The 19499-nt window shown below is 41.0% G+C and overlaps 1 protein-coding gene across 2 annotated transcripts in view; it reads right to left on the bottom strand.

Annotated features, from left to right (window-relative positions):
• fgf12a (fibroblast growth factor 12a) overlaps positions 1 to 19499 on the bottom strand; it is a 144019-nt gene that overhangs the window by 83050 nt on the left and 41470 nt on the right. The window lies entirely within an intron of this gene.

The following is a 19499-nucleotide window of genomic DNA, read 5'->3' on the forward strand; positions in this document are numbered from 1 at the left end:
GCTAGAAAAATTCTAGTTGAGCTGGATCGTGACAGAAATAAATATGTTATGTAGATAGAACAAACAGACCGATTGGCCAAAGCCTTAAGATAACCAATCAGCTGCTCCAAAGAGTTGTTCATGAGTTCAGTTTATGATACACACACACACACACACACACACACACACACACACACACACACACACACACACACACACACACACACACACACACACACACACACACACACACACACACACACTTGACAAGTAGCACTGATGTAGTAACATAAGGTAAAACTGATGTAGAAATGTGTTAAGGCTATACTGCTGCAGAATACTAGTAACAAGAACACACGCTGTAGAGATGCTCTACTTTAGAAATGAATGCAATAACACAATACCTCCCCTTTAGAGATACAGCCATATCTAACTATTGCAATTAAAACAACACAATGCTGCATTTATGTCATGGCAGCAGGTTCTCAACACTGCTCTGCACATTTTGTAAAAAACTTTTTGCAAACTTTTATTCCAGTACTTCTCTGATAATTTGAATATTTGTAATGCAGAAAGAAATAATGATACTGTGTGGCTGACAAGACCGTTTGTGAATTGTCATTGCGAACCTTTTACCAATGCGTTTTAGGCGAACAAAGCAAACATTGAAAACAAAAATAATCTTTAACCTTTTCAGTAAACACATACTCTGCCAAGGATTAACCATCTTCTGCCATTTTGCCAACTGATGAGTGTTAAAAATTTTTTTGGGAAATCATTGAACTTCACGACACCTGACCCTACAAAAGTGATAATTGATAGGCGGTCTGTCACCTGCAAACAAGCAATCACGTTTTAGAGAAGAAAAATATCATCCACGGATTTTCAAAGCTGCTACATAGTTACGACTTTCGACTTGAGGACCTTGGTAGAAATATAGTGGAGTAAAAAGTATGATATTTGTCTTTCAAATGTAGTGAAGTTATGAAGTGAAGTCACAATGGGGGGTTCATGTCCTCATGTAGGGGCATACACTGGTTTCTGACATTGCGGATGCTGAGTGGGTGGATCACGTGGATCGGACACGAAAAGCATCTTGCCCTTTTGCGAAAAAGCAGCATTAAAGATTCACTCTGCTTTGGGAGCTCTTTCATCCTCTTCCAAATTTAATGTGGGACTAAGAATTCACTTCCAGTCATCTCCTTGCATCAACATGGGCTTAACACAATGCATTCAAGTACAGTGGTACTTTGATGTGCTTCATTCTATTGGTACTTGGTCTGAGTAACCCATTCCTCAAATACCATAGAGAATCTGGTTACAAAATTAGAAGATGGGATAGATAAGACTTGTGTAATATAAATTACCACAAATTACTGAAATTGTTTAATGTAATGGAAGTAAGTCATGGATGAGAAGATTTACAATGGTGTTGTTGTCACATGTACCCTATTAGTTAGAAGTACCTCTATTTCAAAGGTCTATTTCTGAACGAATGACACGCATCATTTTGTTTTCATTAATCTCTGACACAAAAGCTGCTCTCAAGACAGAATGGTACATGACATTTGTCATAGTACCTGCTGTTTTTATTACCTCAGGAGAGTAGAGGTCCTCATGCAATTCTAGAACTACAAAAACTCTGCCTAAAAACTTAACTAATATTGATTGTCAGCAAGTGTTAAGGACAGATTTACTCAACAGACCATGACAATGCGCCTAGCCACCTACAACCAAAACCATTAGTGTTCTGCGATTGTGCTCAGTTATATAACACTCACATCCATATTTGAATATGAATATAATGAGTGTTGCGTCAAACACTTGTATGCGTTTCCATGTAAGTGCCTTTGCTAAAATGCAAACAATTAATTTCCAGTTGGCAGTATTTCTGATAAGTGACAGTGATGTAGTAAATTAGTGCAAAAACAACATCCAAATGACACTTGTAATATATGCTTTGAGTTTCTTTCAGCTGAACAAAGTGTATGGCATTTCAAGAGATGTAACAACTCAAGATATGAACTCACCATGTGATAAATGTACAAATTCTGAATTACAAATTGAACCAGCTGCAGAAGTGAAACTGAGATATATAACCGACCACAACACTGAATAAACAGAGATAATCAAGAATCACTTAACTAAGGCATACAGTCCAAAACAGGTATTATTAAAGGTATCAAGACTTGCTATTCCACACTCAAACTGAGTGATACAAAGCATCAAGTCCAAGATCGACACCTAGTGTACACAGTATGAAAATGCTCCGAAGCGTCTCTCATCAACCTATCAGCTTTTATTGTGATGAGAGTGTGCTGTATTATGCAGTTCCATTAGCTGAGCCGGCACTATGCCTTAACACTATCAAACAATTTTTATTGCTAATGCTTTTATGCCCACTGCATAACACGTAAACATCAATGCCATGATGCAGAGGGCACAGAGCAAGCAGTTCAATATGCTGAAATGTTTTAACAGCATTAGTCAAGTATACTGTATAATGCATGTTCACAAGAATGTCCTAAACATAATAATAATAATAATAATAATAATAATAATAATAATAATAATAATAATAATATGGAAAGAGAGCACGATTGCGTACAGAGAGGCCTTAAAAGCTGCTATGTCTGCTTATTTTTCAACCCTATTAGAAGAAAATAAACAAAACATAGGTATTTATTTGAAACTGTGGCTAAATTAAAGAAAAATAAAGCTTCAACCCCAGACGTTTCCAAGCTGCACAGCAGTAATGACTTTATGAACTTCTTTACTTACAAGATTGATAATATCAGAGATACAATTATAACTATGCAAATGTCTACTACAGTATCGCATCAGGCAGTGCATTGTAATCTCCCTGAGGAAAAATTTGATTCATTCATTCATTGCTATAGGAGAGGAATAATTTTCTAAACTCGTTAAATCATCTAAATCAACAACATGTATGATAGACCCTATACTGACTAAGCTATTGAAAGAGATGCTTCCAGGGGTCATAGATCCTCTTCTTAATATCATTAATTCATCTTTGTCATTAGGATACGTACCAAAAACTTTTAAGCTGGCTATGATTAAACCGCTTGTTAAAAAAACGCAACTTGATCCTACAGAATTAGTCAATTATAGGCCGAACTCGAATCTACCTTTTCTGTCAAAGATACTAGAAAAGGCAATATCCTATGTAAAAAGGAACAATGTTCCTTTTTGGAACAATGACAAAGATGAACAAACGATGTTCCTTTTTAGAAAGAATTGGTATCTACAAGGATTTTCAGTCAGGATTTGGACCGTACCATAGTACTGAGACAGCTCTCATCAGAGCCACAAATTATTTGCTCTTATCATCCGATCATTGTTGTATCTCTCTATTATTGCTACTTGATCTTAGTGCTGCATTTGATACCATTGACCACAACATTCTTTTAAATAGACTTAAAAACTATGTTGGCATTAGTGGAATTGCATTAGCATGGTTTAAATCATACTTATCTGACCGTTATCAGTTTGTAGCAGTAAATGAAGGGATGTCTTATCGATCAAAAGTTCAGTATGGCGTACCACAAGGCTCAGTACTAGGACCGTTGCTGTTCACACTGTACATGCTACCCTTAGGAGATATCATTAGGAAGCATGGCATAAGTTTTCACTATTATACTGATGATACTCAGCTCTATATTTCTTCACACCCAGACGAAACTTACCAATTCACAAAATTAACGGAATGCATAGCTGATATAAAAAACTGGATGACTAGTAATTTCCTAGTACTTAATTCTGAAAAAACTGAGATTCTGATTATTGGACCAAAAACATCCTCTCGTAATAACCTAGAATACTGTCTAACACTTGATGGCTGCTCTGTTAAGTCTTCGTCGTCAGTTAGGAACCTGGGTGTGCTCTTTGATACCAATCTTTTATCTGAAAGTCACGTGTCTAGTATCTGAAAAAAAAACGTCTCAGGTTACGTATGTAACCCTGGTTCCCTGAGAGGGAACGAGACGCTGCGTTGAGACGCGGTGGGAACGCTCTGCGTGATTGCGTCGTGAAGCACGTGTATAATCAGTCCAATGGAAGAGCGAGACGTCATAGGCGGTGACGTCATAGACCAGGAAGCTATAAAGCACACCAGAAAACAGACCGCGACAGCTTCTGAAAAAGCCTGAAGCAAGTCGATCAGGGCATGCAGGAAGTATGGCGGGAGAACGCAGCGTCTCGTTCCCTCTCAGGGAACCAGGGTTACATACGTAACCTGAGACGTTCCCTTTCAAGGGAACTCGAGCTGCGTTGAGACGCGGTGGGAACCCCATACCCACTACGCCATAAGACAAATGCCCGTTCTGTGTGAAGTCCTTGCGCACACTAGAAGCAAGCAACCTAGCCCCGGGAGTGGAGAGGTGTAGGTCATAAAATCTGACAAATGTATGAGGTGAGGACCAGCCTGCCGCATTACAAATATCCTGAAGGGAAACACCCGAAATTAAAGCCTAGAGGCAGCCATACTCCTAGTAGAATGGGCCTGAACAGCCACAGGTGAATGCTGTCCGGCCGCTTCATAAGCAAGTGAGATAGCCTCAACTACCCACTTGCTCATTATCTGTTTAGATGCAGGGCAACCTATCTTAGGTTACCCGAAGCAGACAAATAATTGTTCTGATAAACGCCACTGAGCAGCTCTGTGGACCTAAGCATCCAAAGCCCGGACAGGGCATACCAGATTAAGATTTTCCTGATCTGGGGTATTAAAGGTGGAGGACAGAAGGCCTGGAGCACAAATGACCGCACATTTAGTAGGGACGTAGAAATACAACCCGATCTGGGGTGAAGAAATACTACCACCAACCAGGTGCAAATCCAAGTACGTGCAGGCCTCAGCCTCATGTACCACGGAGAAGACGAAATTAGGGATCTCTCCTCAGAGATAGCCCAGCAAAGAAACATTCATTACAGAAATCAAGTACTGTACCAAAAAGGGCAGAAACGAGATTCAGAAGGCGTTCTCTGCACCAGGCAGAGAACAGCATATTAGTCTTCTCGTGGAGGGAGCTCTAGACTGGAGTATGGTCTCCACGACCTCGGTCGAGAAACCTGAATCTATGAGCTGGGCCCCCTCAGAGGCCGAGCCCACAGTATCCACAACTCCAGAGCTCCCAGGAGCAAAGATATCGGGAAAAGCGTATAGGTGTAGTGGCAACCACACCTATTACATTACATCCAGTCCAAGCGGAGCTGGATGCGTGAGGGAGAAACACAAGGGCAATGCATTGTACAAGCGATGCGAAAGGTCGACTTGTAGTTTGACCGAAGTTCTCCCTAAGAAGCTCCACCACCTCGGGGTGAAGTCTCCATTCCCCGGGCCACAGCCCCTGCCTCAACAGGATATCTGCTCTGATATACGAGACCATCAGTGTGTTGTCCGGACCCTTCGCCGACCAACCACTCATGATTGCCCCCGACTTGTGAGGGAAACATCCGTCGATAGCATTATGCGTCGACAAGAAGCCCCCAACACTGGGCCTGGGCGAGGAACCAAGGTTCTTCCACATGACCGAGGCACGAAGGCATAGCCGCGTGACCTTGATCATGCGAAAACGGATTTCCCCTCGGAGAAAACCCCTTGGTCCCGAGCCACCACTGCAGGGGTCTCATGTACAGAAGGCCAAAAGTGACTACGTTGGACGCAACTGCCATGAGCCCCAGCCAAAGACCGTTCACCGAGCGGCCACTCATGACCGCCCCCCATCCTGTGAGGGAAGCATCCGTCGATAGCGTGACGCGTCGACAAGAAGCACCCAGCACTGGGCCCTGGGCGAGGAACCAAGGTTTCTTCCACATGACCGAGGCACGAAGGCATAGCCGCGTGACCTTGATCATGCGAAAAACGGATTTCCCCTCGGAGAAAACCCCTTGGTCCCGAGCCACCACTGCAGGGGTCTCATGTACAGAAGGCCAAAAGTAACTACGTTAGACGCAACTACCATGAGCCCCAACAGTCTCAGAGACTGTTTGCAGTGAGTGACTGACCTAGTTTTACATTCTTTACGGCTGTGAGAATCGCAGAAATACGTGCAGGAGACAGACGTGCTTGCATTGTTGTCGAATCCCATAATACACCTAGAAAGTGGTCCTCAAGCTGGGAGGAGTACACTCTTTTTGGTGTTGAGCCGCAACCCCAACCTCCTTATGTGGGACAGAACGACATCTCGATGTTGAACTGCCAAAAGCTCGGACTGAGCTAAAAATCAACCAATCGTCGATATAAATTAATACGCGAATGCCCTGGAATCTCAGAGGAGCCAGAGCTGCATCCACGCATATTGTAAAAGGTGTGGGGTGATAACCTAGGCCGAATGGAAGAACCCGATACTGGTATGCTTCGCCCCTGAAAGCAAACCTCAGGAACCTCCTGTGATGAGGATGGATAGATAAGTAAGCGTCCTTTAACTCTATTGTGACAAACCAGTCCTCGGACTGAATCTGTGACACAATCATATTTAGCGTAAGCATAATATGCTGTTTAATTGACGCAGGTCTAGAGTAGGACGCAACCCCTCATCCTCTTTCGGAACAATGAAGTAATGGCAGTAAAACCCTGACTGTCTGCCGGGAGGAGGAACCCCTTCTACAGCTCCTTTTGCAGAAGTGTCAGTACTTCCTGCTCCATAACCAAAGCCTGCTCGGGGTCCACCACAGTGGGGAGGACCCCTAGAAATCTGGGCGGACAAGAACCGAATTCTGAACCCTTTTCTATAGTGTGCAGGACCCACCGAGAAATATGTGGCAGTAGTTTCCACGCTGCCAGAAATTCTACTAGGGGAACCAGTCTCTCAAGACTGGCCTCTGGATTTGGTTGAACAGTCAGTACGGTGCCCTGAAGCGGCGAACCGGCAGGGAACAACCGAACTGACCGTTCTACGACCCTCCTCGGAGGATCGTATGGGGATGCTGACACCTCGGTGCCCTGAACGGCGAACCGGCAGGGAACAACCGAACTGGCAGCGCTGCGACCCTCCTCAGAGAGTCGCACCCCAGAGGGCACCGAGGAGAAACGATTTCTCAAAACCGTCCCTGCCCCGGAGGAGCCCTCAGAAGCTTTATTAGAGATGACAGTCCTCAGATCTTGCCTCCCTTTAAATAACTTAGTTCCAATGACCCTCCTCGGAGGATCATTGGGAAAAGCAGGCACCTCGGCACCCTGAAACGGCGAACCGGCAGGGAAACCGAACTGACTGCTCTACGACCCCCCTCGGAGGATCGTTTGGGGACACTGACACCTTGGTGTCCTGAACGGCGAACCGGCAGGAAAACCGAACTGGCAGCGCTGCGACCCTCCTCAGAGAGTCGCACCCCAGAGGGCGCCGAGGAGAAACGATTTTCTCAAAAACCATCCCTACCCCGGAGGGGACCACCCTTTAGAAGCCTGATAGCCTCGGCATCAGGGCTTCCTATTGTCCAAGCTTTTTTAGAGATAAAATAGTCCTCAGATCTTGCATATCTCTAACTGGCTAGACTGCTACCGCCACCCAAGTCCCCTTTGATTGTGGAGGAGCCCAAATGGCGATGCTCGCTGTGCTGCGAGGAGCTTAGTAGACTGATACTGCTCCGCCCAGCAGTCTCAGGAACATAGATTGGTGAGGAAGAAACCTCTGGAACGCCGCTGAACGGTTTATTCTTAGTTTCTTGAAAGCGGAGCATCCAGAAGAACAAACATAATTTTATCTTATTTTTCTTTACTTTTAAATCAGAAAAACGTATATATATATATATATATATATATATATATATATATATATATATATATATATCAGTCCGTGGCCACCAGCAGGAAAACAACCGAACTGGCCGTGTGTGACCCTCCTCAGAGAGTCGCCACCCAGAGGACGCAGAGGAGAAACGATTTCTCGAAACCGTCCCTCCCCAGTATAGTTTATCTGTTTTTGCACGACGCAATTCTCGAATAGCGTCAGTGCTGAAATCCTCACATTCATCCATGTCTTTATAATTTACCCACCAGCGTTGCCTAAAAAAAATTTTTATTTAGATGGCTGGTGGGTAACGTCGGGGTTAAAAATTATGACTCCGACTCGGGAGAGAGAAAGCTAGCAAGCGTCTCTTTAACCCGAGCCACTGTCATACCATGATACTTAATACCCATAGCATTACTATAGTTAGACGTAGGGCATTAAACACATAAAATAGAAACCGACTTATTCCACGATCTTGACACCTCAGTGTGGTGTGGAGATAGGGAAAAACGGCAGTCCCCGACGAGGAGGCTGAGATACAGAGTTTTTCTGTTTTTAGATTTATTTCATCTAATAAACTCCTTATTTTCACTCTCATAAAGTTCAGCTGGCCAGAAAATATTTAACTAGCAACAACACTAGATAAACCTCCTTTTAAAGCTCCTCTTTATTCAACAGAGTTATGAGCTGACTTATTTATTCATTTATTGAAAACTCAAACATCTGCCTTTTCTTAATATCTTTATTTGTTTTGTTCTCTTTTTCTAAACAAAACACTAACGATACCAATTCCTCGGAACTGGAAATCGCCAGCACTGGATCTGGCAGGTGAAAGCTGAGATAGGGCAGAGCCCGTCCCAACCCCCGCTGTCAGATCCGTTTGCGAACCCCAAAATGCGAGTCGCCGCCGTGCATCGGCAACAGCGGGACCCGCGCGGGGAGCGCGAACCGAACCGTCCTCCTCGAAGAACGCCCGGCGGGAGCGGAGCGTCCTCACGGACAGTTTCTCGCAATGCTCACAGTCAGCCCCCTCGAGAACTGACTGTGGCATGCTCCACTCCCAAATAGTAACAAAAAGCTGATGTGTGTGTCCCCACCCGTGATATAACGTGGGCAGGGAACAACACAAAAGCTGCTTGCTCTCTTTTGCCATAATATATATATATATTGCAACTTGACAGACAACAATAAATATGACAAGGACAGAATACACAGATCGCTTGCTGAAGGCAACAGAAGCTGTTGCGGTCTAAGCTTTATAGCTTCCTGGTCTATGACGTCACCGCCTATGACGTCTCGCTCTTCCATTGGACTGATTATACACGTGCTTCACGACGCAATCACGCAGAGCGTTCCCACCGCGTCTCAACGCAGCTCGAGTTCCCTTGAAAGGGAACGAATTTTTCCATCTTAAAAATATATCTAAATTACGTCATATGCTCTCAATGACAAATGCAGAACAATTAGTTCATGCGTTCATGATATCAAGGCTAGATTATTCTTACCAGTTCTTACCAGAACCAGGAAGTACGACCATATTAGCCTGGTTCTGTAAACATTGCATTGGCTCCCTATTAAACATCGTATAATTTTAAAAATATTGCTGATAACTTACAAAGCACTAAAAGGTTTAGCTCCCCAGTACTTGAGCGAACTCTTAACGCATTATAGTCCTTCACGTCTATTGTGATCTCAAAATTAGTTGATAATACCTAGAATATCAAAATCGACTGCTGGCGGTAGATCCTTTTCCTATTTAGCACCTAAACTTTGGTCTTCCTAACATTGTCCGGGAAGCAGACACACTCTGTCAGTTTAAATCTAGATTAAAAACACATCTCTTCAACCTGGCATACACATAGAACACTATACATTCCTATTATTCAAATCAGATTTAAAGATTATTAGGCTGCATAAATGGGGTCAGCCAGAAACGGGAACACTTCTTATAACACCTGATGTACTCGCTACATCATAAAAAGAATGGCATCTACGCTAATTTTAGTCGTTCTGTTTATTCCGAGATTTACTGTAATCAGCTGGATCCGTATCCAGATCAGATGGTGGACCTGCGCCTAGACACAACCACAACGCATGATCTAATCAGCCGGATCCGAGCCGTATCCAGATCATATGGTGGACCTGCGCATAGACACCACCACAACGCATGATCTAATCAGCCGGATCCGGCCCGTATCCAGATCATATGGTGGACCTGCGCCTAGACACAACCACAACGCATGATCTAATCAGCCGGATCCGAGCCGGATCCAGATCATATGGTGGACCTGTGCCTAGACACGACCACAACGCATCCCTGAAGTGTCAGCAGAGCCTGTGTCATCTAGACGCTCCCCTGTGAAGGCCTCATCGACACAACAGCCATCGGCACTGATCCTCAACAAACTCGTCTCCATACACGCGTGATGACTCCGATCTTCAACCAGATGAACTGCATAATATAATGTTCCGATCCAATCTGACTTCTGACCTGTAATGCTGCCTGAATCATAATCATACACTGTTCGTTCGTTGGCCAGAGGAGAACTGGCCCCTGACTGAGCCTGGGTTCTCCCAAGGTTTTTTTCTTCATTCTGTCACGTGATGGAGTTTTGGTTCCTTGCCACTGTCGCCTTTTTCGCCTTTCTTCTCCTTTGTCGCCTTTGGCTTTTGGCTAGCTTAGTTGGGGACAGGGCCTGAAATTAACACCTGACCATGCGCCAAATGCGGGTGAATTTTGCAATTGGCGGGTAAAACTGTCAATCTACCTGCCACGTTGGCGGGTAGCCAATGAGAATTGAGTGATTCATTCGTTTTTTTTTTTTTTTGCGTCTGTCCGATAACATCAACAATTTTCATTCAAGCAGCTGATTTCTGTGAATGCATGTAAAACTAAATGTATATTGCAGCACAGGGAGAAGTCAGTATTTACTTTAACGCCGATTTGAGACAAATAAATGTACATTTAATGTAAAACTATGTAAACGGCGCTCTGTGGTGCAGCAGGATTTTGAACAAGGTCCTGAGCTGTTGCTGGGCGCCGCGGACAGACGCCGAATGGCGCCGCTGGTGTGTGTACACTGATAGAAAGTAGGCTAATGTGTTCGAATTTTAAAGACGTGGTTCTGCGCGACGCGACGCCGTGCATCCGGTGTGCGACCCCCTTAAAGGGTAAGTTCGGCGTTTTACAAGTAAAGCCCTGTTTTAAGATCGTTTCTGATGAAATCGAACGGTTAAGATTAAAATTTGGACACATGCTGCTGTCCCGAGAATTGCACTGGAACAATCATTCATATAAACGCATTAAACTTTAGTTTACAAAGACGTGAAACTCACCGAGTGGTCTGGGGTGTTCACTGATATGCTCACGCAAAAATCGCTGCAAAAGATGCTTTCCAACCGGTTTTATCGTAGTTTTTGGAAGAATGTCCGGTTGTGAGGCGTCGGAAAAATATTGCTAAAACAAAAACCTAAAATTCTCGGGACAGCAGCATGTGTCCAAATTTTAATCTTAACCGTTTGATTTAATCATAACTTGACAGCACTTAAATGTGTATTCTTACAAGTTAAAGAACAATGTTTGTGTGATTTCTATTTTTCACCTTTATGAGGCAAAAAAAAAAAAAAAAAAATGTGGCTGGTAAAAAGTTACTGTGGCAGGTGGATTTTTAAATCCACCTGCCACAGTGGCTGGTGGTCAAAAAAGTTAACTTCAGGCCCTGGTTGGGGACATTTAATTTTATATTTAACAATATTATTACAACATTATTTTCCTGTTATCTCTGTAAGGCTATGTTGAAACAATCTGCATTGTAAAAAGTGCTAAATAAATAAAAGTGACTTGACTTCACCAATGAATAAATGTAAAAAATTATGGTACACTTATTTTGTATTCTCCCAAGACAATTGAACAAATTGAAGGGTGGAGTGATAACTCATTACATCTGGCAGATATGGTGATTGGTGCATGATGGCTCCTGAACATGCTCCTGAGAAATGCTGTCCTGGTTTCAAAACCCAGTTTAGTCATGAGGCCATAAGCAATCAAAACCTGAGGAGCAAGGCACCCCTGTGATGGAACACAAAGTGATATATCAGCAAATTTTGCTCATCACATGCCACTGGCCATGGAGAATGTGAACCCTGAATATACTCAATCCATACGTCTCACAGAGCCATCAATTAGACAAAATGCCATTGTTGGAGGATTGCAGAAATGGGTGCAGTAAGATGTGGCTGCATGCTACACGAATGATCAAACATATTGTTTTTTCCACTTTTGACCAGAAGATACAATACAGTTCAAAGGTTGGACATTTCAACCTGAAAGCTTTATGATTTGGAAAAATGTAACACAAAACTTATGATGTAAAATTAATAATAAATAATTAAGATTCTGCACTGTTTTGTAGGTCACTATTCAAATAAGCACATTTGTGGCAATGACCATATGACCTCTTTTGTACAGATGATCAGATGTTCTTGTTTCCACTGAAGCACACACGTGAAAATTCTCAAATCATGCTGGGATAACATGATCATCAGGTTTTGCAAAAAACCAAAAGAAGTGTATTGTATTACGTGTATTATATCTCATTATATGAGACTTTTGGAAGTTTGGAACAAACGTATTTTTTTTTTGAATCTCAAAAATTATTCCAGGAATAATTAAAGGTATGGCGAAGACAAACATGGTGAAGATAAAAATATAGGCAACGGCTATTTTCTTAGCGATACATGCTAAATAGCAGGATTTCTTTGCAATAAGTGTAAATAGTAGTTAGACACTATTTGCACCTTATGCCAGTCAAGAATGTCCTCAACATTATAAAGCCGTCCCTACACCTACTCCTAACCCTACCCAATAAGCACGTATTTATCAGGTAGAGGTAGGGGTAAGGGTCGGGCGGGAGGATTTTATTGCCCCAATAAGGTGACATTTATTTTATAAATATATAAAATATATTTATTACCTACATTACAATATACATTTACACTTAATATGTTATTATTGCATACTCTTTTATAATGTACTAAAATACTAAGGTACAAATAGTTTATTATTGTAAGTTAATTTATTTTCAATAAATATGAAGAAAATATGTGAAAAGTGGAATTAAAGTGCCTAATGACTATTTAATTATTAAGTACTTTACATAAACTCTTTTATGTACACTTTTGACATGTTTTCTTCATATTTATTGAAAATAGATGCCTTTCCAATCTGATATACAATAGGAAAAGGGAGAAGACTCGAACTCGGGGCAATCGCGTCAAAAGTATCTGCAATGCACCTTACTCCCTACACCACTGCTGCTGGCAGGTCACAGGCGTTCTTGTACTTTTGTCTGGCCCAACCAAATATTGGTGGGTGGAATTAGTGTTAATAGTATCTGCCAACAAGGCGGTCTATTTGCACTTAGTGTAAATAGACACTCTGAAAAAGATATATTTAACTAAATCTGCAAAGTGACATTCCATATACAAAGGAATGGATGTGCAATATCTAAAACAAATTAGATTAATTTAACGACAGCTGTTTAACGATGTGTTGTTAGGTATATGCCAGTGTTTTCTAAACCTGGCACTGAAGTACCCCCAACACAGCACATTTTGGTGCACTTTAAATACCCATATGATGCACTAAATAAACAGAAAAAAACAAAGGGCCCTATCATACACCTGGCGCAATGCAGCGCCAGGCAAGTGTTTTTTGCTAGTTTCAGCCCGATGCTGTTATCATTTTCACGTCCTGTGCAACGTTGTTTAAATAGCAAATGCATTTGCGCCCATTTGTGCGCCGATGGGCATGCTGGTTTGAAAACGAGGTGTGTTCACCTATAGGCGGGTCCACAATGCACGTACACTTTGTCCCATAGATTTACGGTTTACCGCTTTTACCTCGCACATGAGCAGATCCGTTTTCACACTAGAGAAGCGTTCAGTTATCCGCTTGCAAATTCCCCCTTATAAAAAGCGAATCCGCCATGGCGCGAGCCAAATTGGTTAATTTCACATTACGCCCAAAACACACCCATTACTCATTAAGAGAATAGTGATAAGACCATGCGCTTAGATCCTTAAAATAGGGCCGCTAGTGTGTAATGTTGGACACTTCATGCACCCGACTGTCGCAGCTTTAATTTTGTAGCAGAGGGGGAGGGGCTATCAGACTCTAATGTTGAATGACAAAATACCCATATAAAATCCCATATAACGAGCTGATGAGCTGAATCAGGTGTGTTGGATTAGGGAGACATCTAGGGCAAATTCCAGTCGGAAATGAGCATCACTGTGCCCTACTCTCTCCGAGGGGCAGAGCTCTTGAAGTGGGGACTTGTAGGGCAGCTGCATGTCATAATGTAACATTTGGAACTTGAAAGGCAAAGTAATTTTTTTAAAATCTTTACTTGGAATTACCATGACAATGCAGCATGGTGTCCATCCCCTTTGTTGTCCTTGCAACAGAAATTTCTGATTTTTGCTGATAACAAAATTATTTTACAACTATTATTTCATAACTTTTTTTATATACTATAGTTCTATGATCAACTGAATCCCTTTACAAAGGGCTATTCCACAAGTCCGTTAACGAAGGTTAGTTGGGGACATTTCATTTTATATTTAACAATTTTATTGCAACATTATTTTCCTGTTATCTCTGTAAAGCTGCTTTGAAACAATATGTATTGTAAAAAGAGCTATATAAATAAAGGTGACTTGACTTGAAGGCAACATGCAGTGGTCACTTCGAGGAAGTAATTTTAATTGTTAATGGTCATCTGACAAGTCTATAGACCCCTTTTGCGTCGACATCACAATTACGTCACGGCGTTAGCCGGAGGTGAAACAAAGTGAAAACTGGAGGCGGCCAATACAAACCAGCACAGATTCGGCTACATAATAAGGATATTAAATTATTATTATTTTTATTAAATGTCATCTTGTTGTGTTTCTTGTGTAAAATTATTGTGATTATTTGTGAATCATCTATTGTATACATTGTTGTGATTGATCGTGATAGACTTTTTGAAGAACCTGGTAAGAAAGAATAATCAAATAGATAGTTAATTAATATAATTTGAATACATAAAAAATATTTTTATATCTAGAAAATATTCACATCATTAAAATTGCACTGTAATGTCACTTTACATTGTCGTCTTCTGGCCTTGGCGCTGGGCTGGACCGCGCAATGTAACGTTGCCACAAGTCAAGACCATTTTATAGTTATAGGCATCTGAAGATTTATATGCCCTAAGTTTGTCTTTACGCTGTCTTTAGTTGTTTTGTTTTGTTGAGATATATTATACATTTTCAAAATGCATTTCATATTAAAGGCCTCCTGAAATTAAAATTAAAGTTTTTTTAGCTTTAAGTATGAATATGTTAGCATTAAGGGGTTATGAATAAGCTGGTGTATTCCAAAACAATGACAAAATTCCCATTTAGGAGATATAAGCATTCAAACTTACAGTCTCTCACTATCGCTAAAATGGATCACGGATTTTTATGACATCACTGCGGACTTCAGCTTCTCATCACATCTTCAGTCCAATCAAATGCTCTCTAGAATTTAAAGCATCCCACTCCCTATGCTATAAACACTACCTGGCCAAAGTGACCGTTGACACATCACAGAACAAAATGGGTTGGAAATGTGAGTTTGGTTGCTCAAACACTCTAATTTTATTCCGTTTTCCGTTGGTTAAGAACGAAATGGATGGAATTTATTTATACTTCAAGAACAATTTTTAGTCTGTGAGGTAATCTAAGCGCTATTTGGCTTTTTGAAAAAGGGGGAGGAGCCATTCAATATGTCCCGCCTTAGCTTCCTGTTTCAGTGGAAATCAGGTCAACACATCATACAAAGTTGCGCGTTCCGAGGCACTTCAGTGGGATTTTAAGTTTAAAAAAGTTTCATAATGTGTTTAATGCTTTATGTGTTTAATGCTTAACTTATAGTTAAGAACATATCGGGAACACACACACACACACACACACACACACACACACACACACACACACACACACACACACACACACACACACACACACACACACACACACACACACACACACACACACACACACACACACACATAAAGCCTATTTTAAAAACTTCATTATAAATGTACATTTATTTATACCATATTAACAGCAATAATAAGATATTCCTGTTGTCACTGCCTAGCTTTGTCGTGTAAACATTCTATGTGATGCTAATGAGGAAATTATGTGTTTTTTCATTGCTCCATTCGCCAAGTGCATTCCAAACAGCTTCATTATGACACACAAGTGCCCTGCTCCCTCAAAAGTCCCTACTTCAAGAGCTCTGCCCTTCGGAGTGAGTAGGGCAGAGGGGCAGAGTGAGCATAGGGATGCTCACTTCCGACTGGAATTTGCCCATGTACCCTTCACTAACGGCTTGTGGAGGGGCCCTCAGGTGTTCCCTTTCGTCAGAGACAAATGGCCCCTTTCCCGAAGTGCCCTTTGAGGAATTCACTCCTAAACTGCAGTAGTGGAGGGACTCCAGGACCAGGGTTGAGAATCACTGTTTGTTGCAGTGCCATTGTTGTTGTTTTTTTATTTTTAAACAGTTAACATTTTAATTAAATTTGGCATTTGACTTATCATTCTGTTCTGTATGATTATTAAGGACAACATATGAACTGGATAAATATTCTGAATGTTCCGATCCAATCAGACTTCTGACCTGTAATGCTGCCTGAATCATAATCATACACTGTTCGTTTGTTGGCCATAGGAGAACTGGCCCCGACTGAGCCTGGGTTCTCCCAAGGTTTTTTTCTCCATTCTGTCACTGATGGAGTTTTGGTTCCTTGCCACTGTCCGCCTTTGCCGCATTTGGCTTGCTTAGTCGAGGGACATTTAATATTCAACAATATTATTGATCTGCCTGCATTGACACCATTATATAAGAACTGAACTGAGCTGGATGATGACATCACTGTTTTCTCCAGAGCAGCTATATATATATATATATATATATATATATATATATAGAACTAAATTAATAACTTTTTTACAACAAAAATGAACTTGATCACTGAACTTACTTAAGCTGGACTGTGACGCTATTTTCTTCTAGATCTGCTGTACAGCAGAAACAAACTTTGTTCCATTATTTTACTATCTCTGTAAAGCTGCTTTAAAACAATCTGTATTGTAAAAAGCGCTATAAAAATAAAGGAGACTTGACTTGACTAGCCAACAGGCCAGTAGAGATTTACATTCAAGAGCCCGGAGTGGACAGAGCAATGGAGAAGAGACCTGCTGTAACATTATTTGATAAAACTGTGTTGCTTGGGCCTGACCTATTAGAACACATATATAACAAAATATATAGCAAAGGCTTTAAAATAATTACTATGTACATTGTCGCATAGCTTGTAATACATTTTAAATCTTAATTTTACCTAAAACTGTCATGTTTGGTTTGACTTTGATTTGACTTTTGTGTTGATTTTTTCTGTTTCCTGATCGGTTTCCATTGTTTGTATTTGTTTCCTTGGGACTATTGTTTGATTACGACACTGCACCTATTTATTGTTTGGTTTGAGTTAATATATATTGAGAGTTTGTTTTAAGTCATTGTTCCGTATTTGTGCCTTTAAAGTTGGTTGTTCTGTCTGTGTTTTTTGAGAGTGATTTGTTTCTTTTTGAGTGTGCTAATAAAGTATGCTGCTGCGAATAGATCGAGCTTTATTTTCTTCTCCGCGTCAGCCAGCTGTGACAAAAACATTTTAAGGTGGGAAGGGACCACAAAACATTCAGTATAACTTTAAGTTCTTAGATTTAATTTAACTTTTTAAAATTTATAATAATAAAATAATGCATTTTAATATAAATTTATATAATTTTTATATTATTTCATTATATTGCATATTTATTCTGAGCTCAGTGCTTTTGTTTCTTGTGCGGTTCGATTGGGGTGTGATGTGAGTAAGATGAGCACTGTTGCTTAAAGTTACCATTTTTTACACTTGTATTTTTTACTACAAGAGACATTTCTGAAATGTCATTGACTTCCATAGATTTTTTTTTCCATACTATGGTAGTCAATGATGTAAATAATGATTTTATTTTCAGAATTTGGAATTTTCATTTTTGGGTGAACTATCCCTTTAGATTTGACTGTGTTAACAGATTAACTAAAAAATAATGGCAAAAATAAACAATTCATTCAAAGTATAAAAAAATGTGTTGCAGCACAGCTGAATAGAACTGATCTTCTGTGCACAATTGAGTTGCCTGCAAAAGAATGGATAAACAGAAAAGGTGTATAGGTCAGCAAAAGCTTGTCAAGTCTAATGAAGTGAAGGATTGCACAGCAGCAGCATAACATAGTTAAGCATGTGGCTTCAATCATACATTTGTAAATGCTGTGTATATTAGTTTGTCTGTGTGGAAATAATATATAATTCCCCATTTGTTTACAAGCAGTTAAAATAGTCATCTCTGATTAATGCAACTTTATGCAATGGGGGGGGGGGGGGGGTGTTAATAAAAGCCTTCTGAATGAAGAGATGAGTTTGTGTAAGAAAAATATTAATATTTAAAACTTTATAAACTAAAAAAACTAGCTTCCGGCCAAAGAACAAACGGATTCCACTTAACTCTAAAGCGTAACTTATGAGAGTAATGCGACGCACTGCTAATATTTACGCTACGCCATGACGCACTATGCTACTTCTGACTGGCAGTTTGGCTGCACTTTATGATGGATACACGAACTTTTATGATGGATAGATGCACTTTTATGATGGATGGATGCACTTTTATGATAGATAGATACACTTTTATGGACTTCAAAACAGAAACAGCCATTCACTGCCATTATAAAGCTTGGAATAGCCAGGCTATTTTTAAATATAACTCCGATTGTATTCGCCTGAAAGAAGAATGCCATATACACCTAGGATGACTTGAGGGTGAGTAAATCATGGGCTAATTTAAATTTTTGGGTGAACTATCTCTTTAAAGCGATCGCAAAATAATGTGCTCATTCTATAATGTCTTTCCAAAAAGCCTATTTCTTCAGTGGAACACAATGGAAGATGTTGGACCGGATGACTTCCTCAGTGACCATTCACTTTCAGTACTTCATACAATGAAAGTGAATGAGAAAGTGAGACTATAAGGGTGTCATATCCATTTGTCTTCCATAAAGAAAGTGAAAGGACAAATGGGCTGATTATGAAATACTCTCATGAAACTTGTAACACACGTTACATACAATTATTACAAGCACGGGGCTCCTGTTGGTCTGAAATGTGCAGTGAGATTCACGGGCTCCTCTCTGGAGGAGGTGGTACTCTCAGATGAGCCAGAGTTGGGAGCGATGCGGAATCGAGTCGCTGTCCGGGGTGCTGAAGTTCCCTGTCCTGGAGGACACTCGCGCACTTTCCTTTAGAAAGCTCATCTCACCTCAAACGAGCTCGGCACGTGTCTGTCTGTCTGCCGTATAACCTCGCTGACCGCATTTGCTGCATATGCATCAATAGTTTCCTACATTCACCCTGCTTTTCTTTGTTCCCGGTACCAATAAAAAAATGTCCTTGACACGGATTTCGCCACTAAAGCGCTTCAGCTCATGACCATGATGGAGATGCGTTTCGTGGTCATAAGATGTAAGATGGAATGACATGAGTGGTCGCAAGAAAGTCGCACGAGCCCCTCACAAAACAAGTTAGCACAATGCGTGGAGTGGGAGCGCATCGTATACCGCAGACACGGAAGATGTGCTCA

The sequence above is a fragment of the Siphateles boraxobius genome, unplaced genomic scaffold (assembly GCF_051911475.1).
Source record: "Siphateles boraxobius isolate OS27281-9 unplaced genomic scaffold, OSU_SipBor_1 1, whole genome shotgun sequence".
In the NCBI taxonomy this organism is placed as follows: domain Eukaryota; kingdom Metazoa; phylum Chordata; class Actinopteri; order Cypriniformes; family Leuciscidae; genus Siphateles; species Siphateles boraxobius.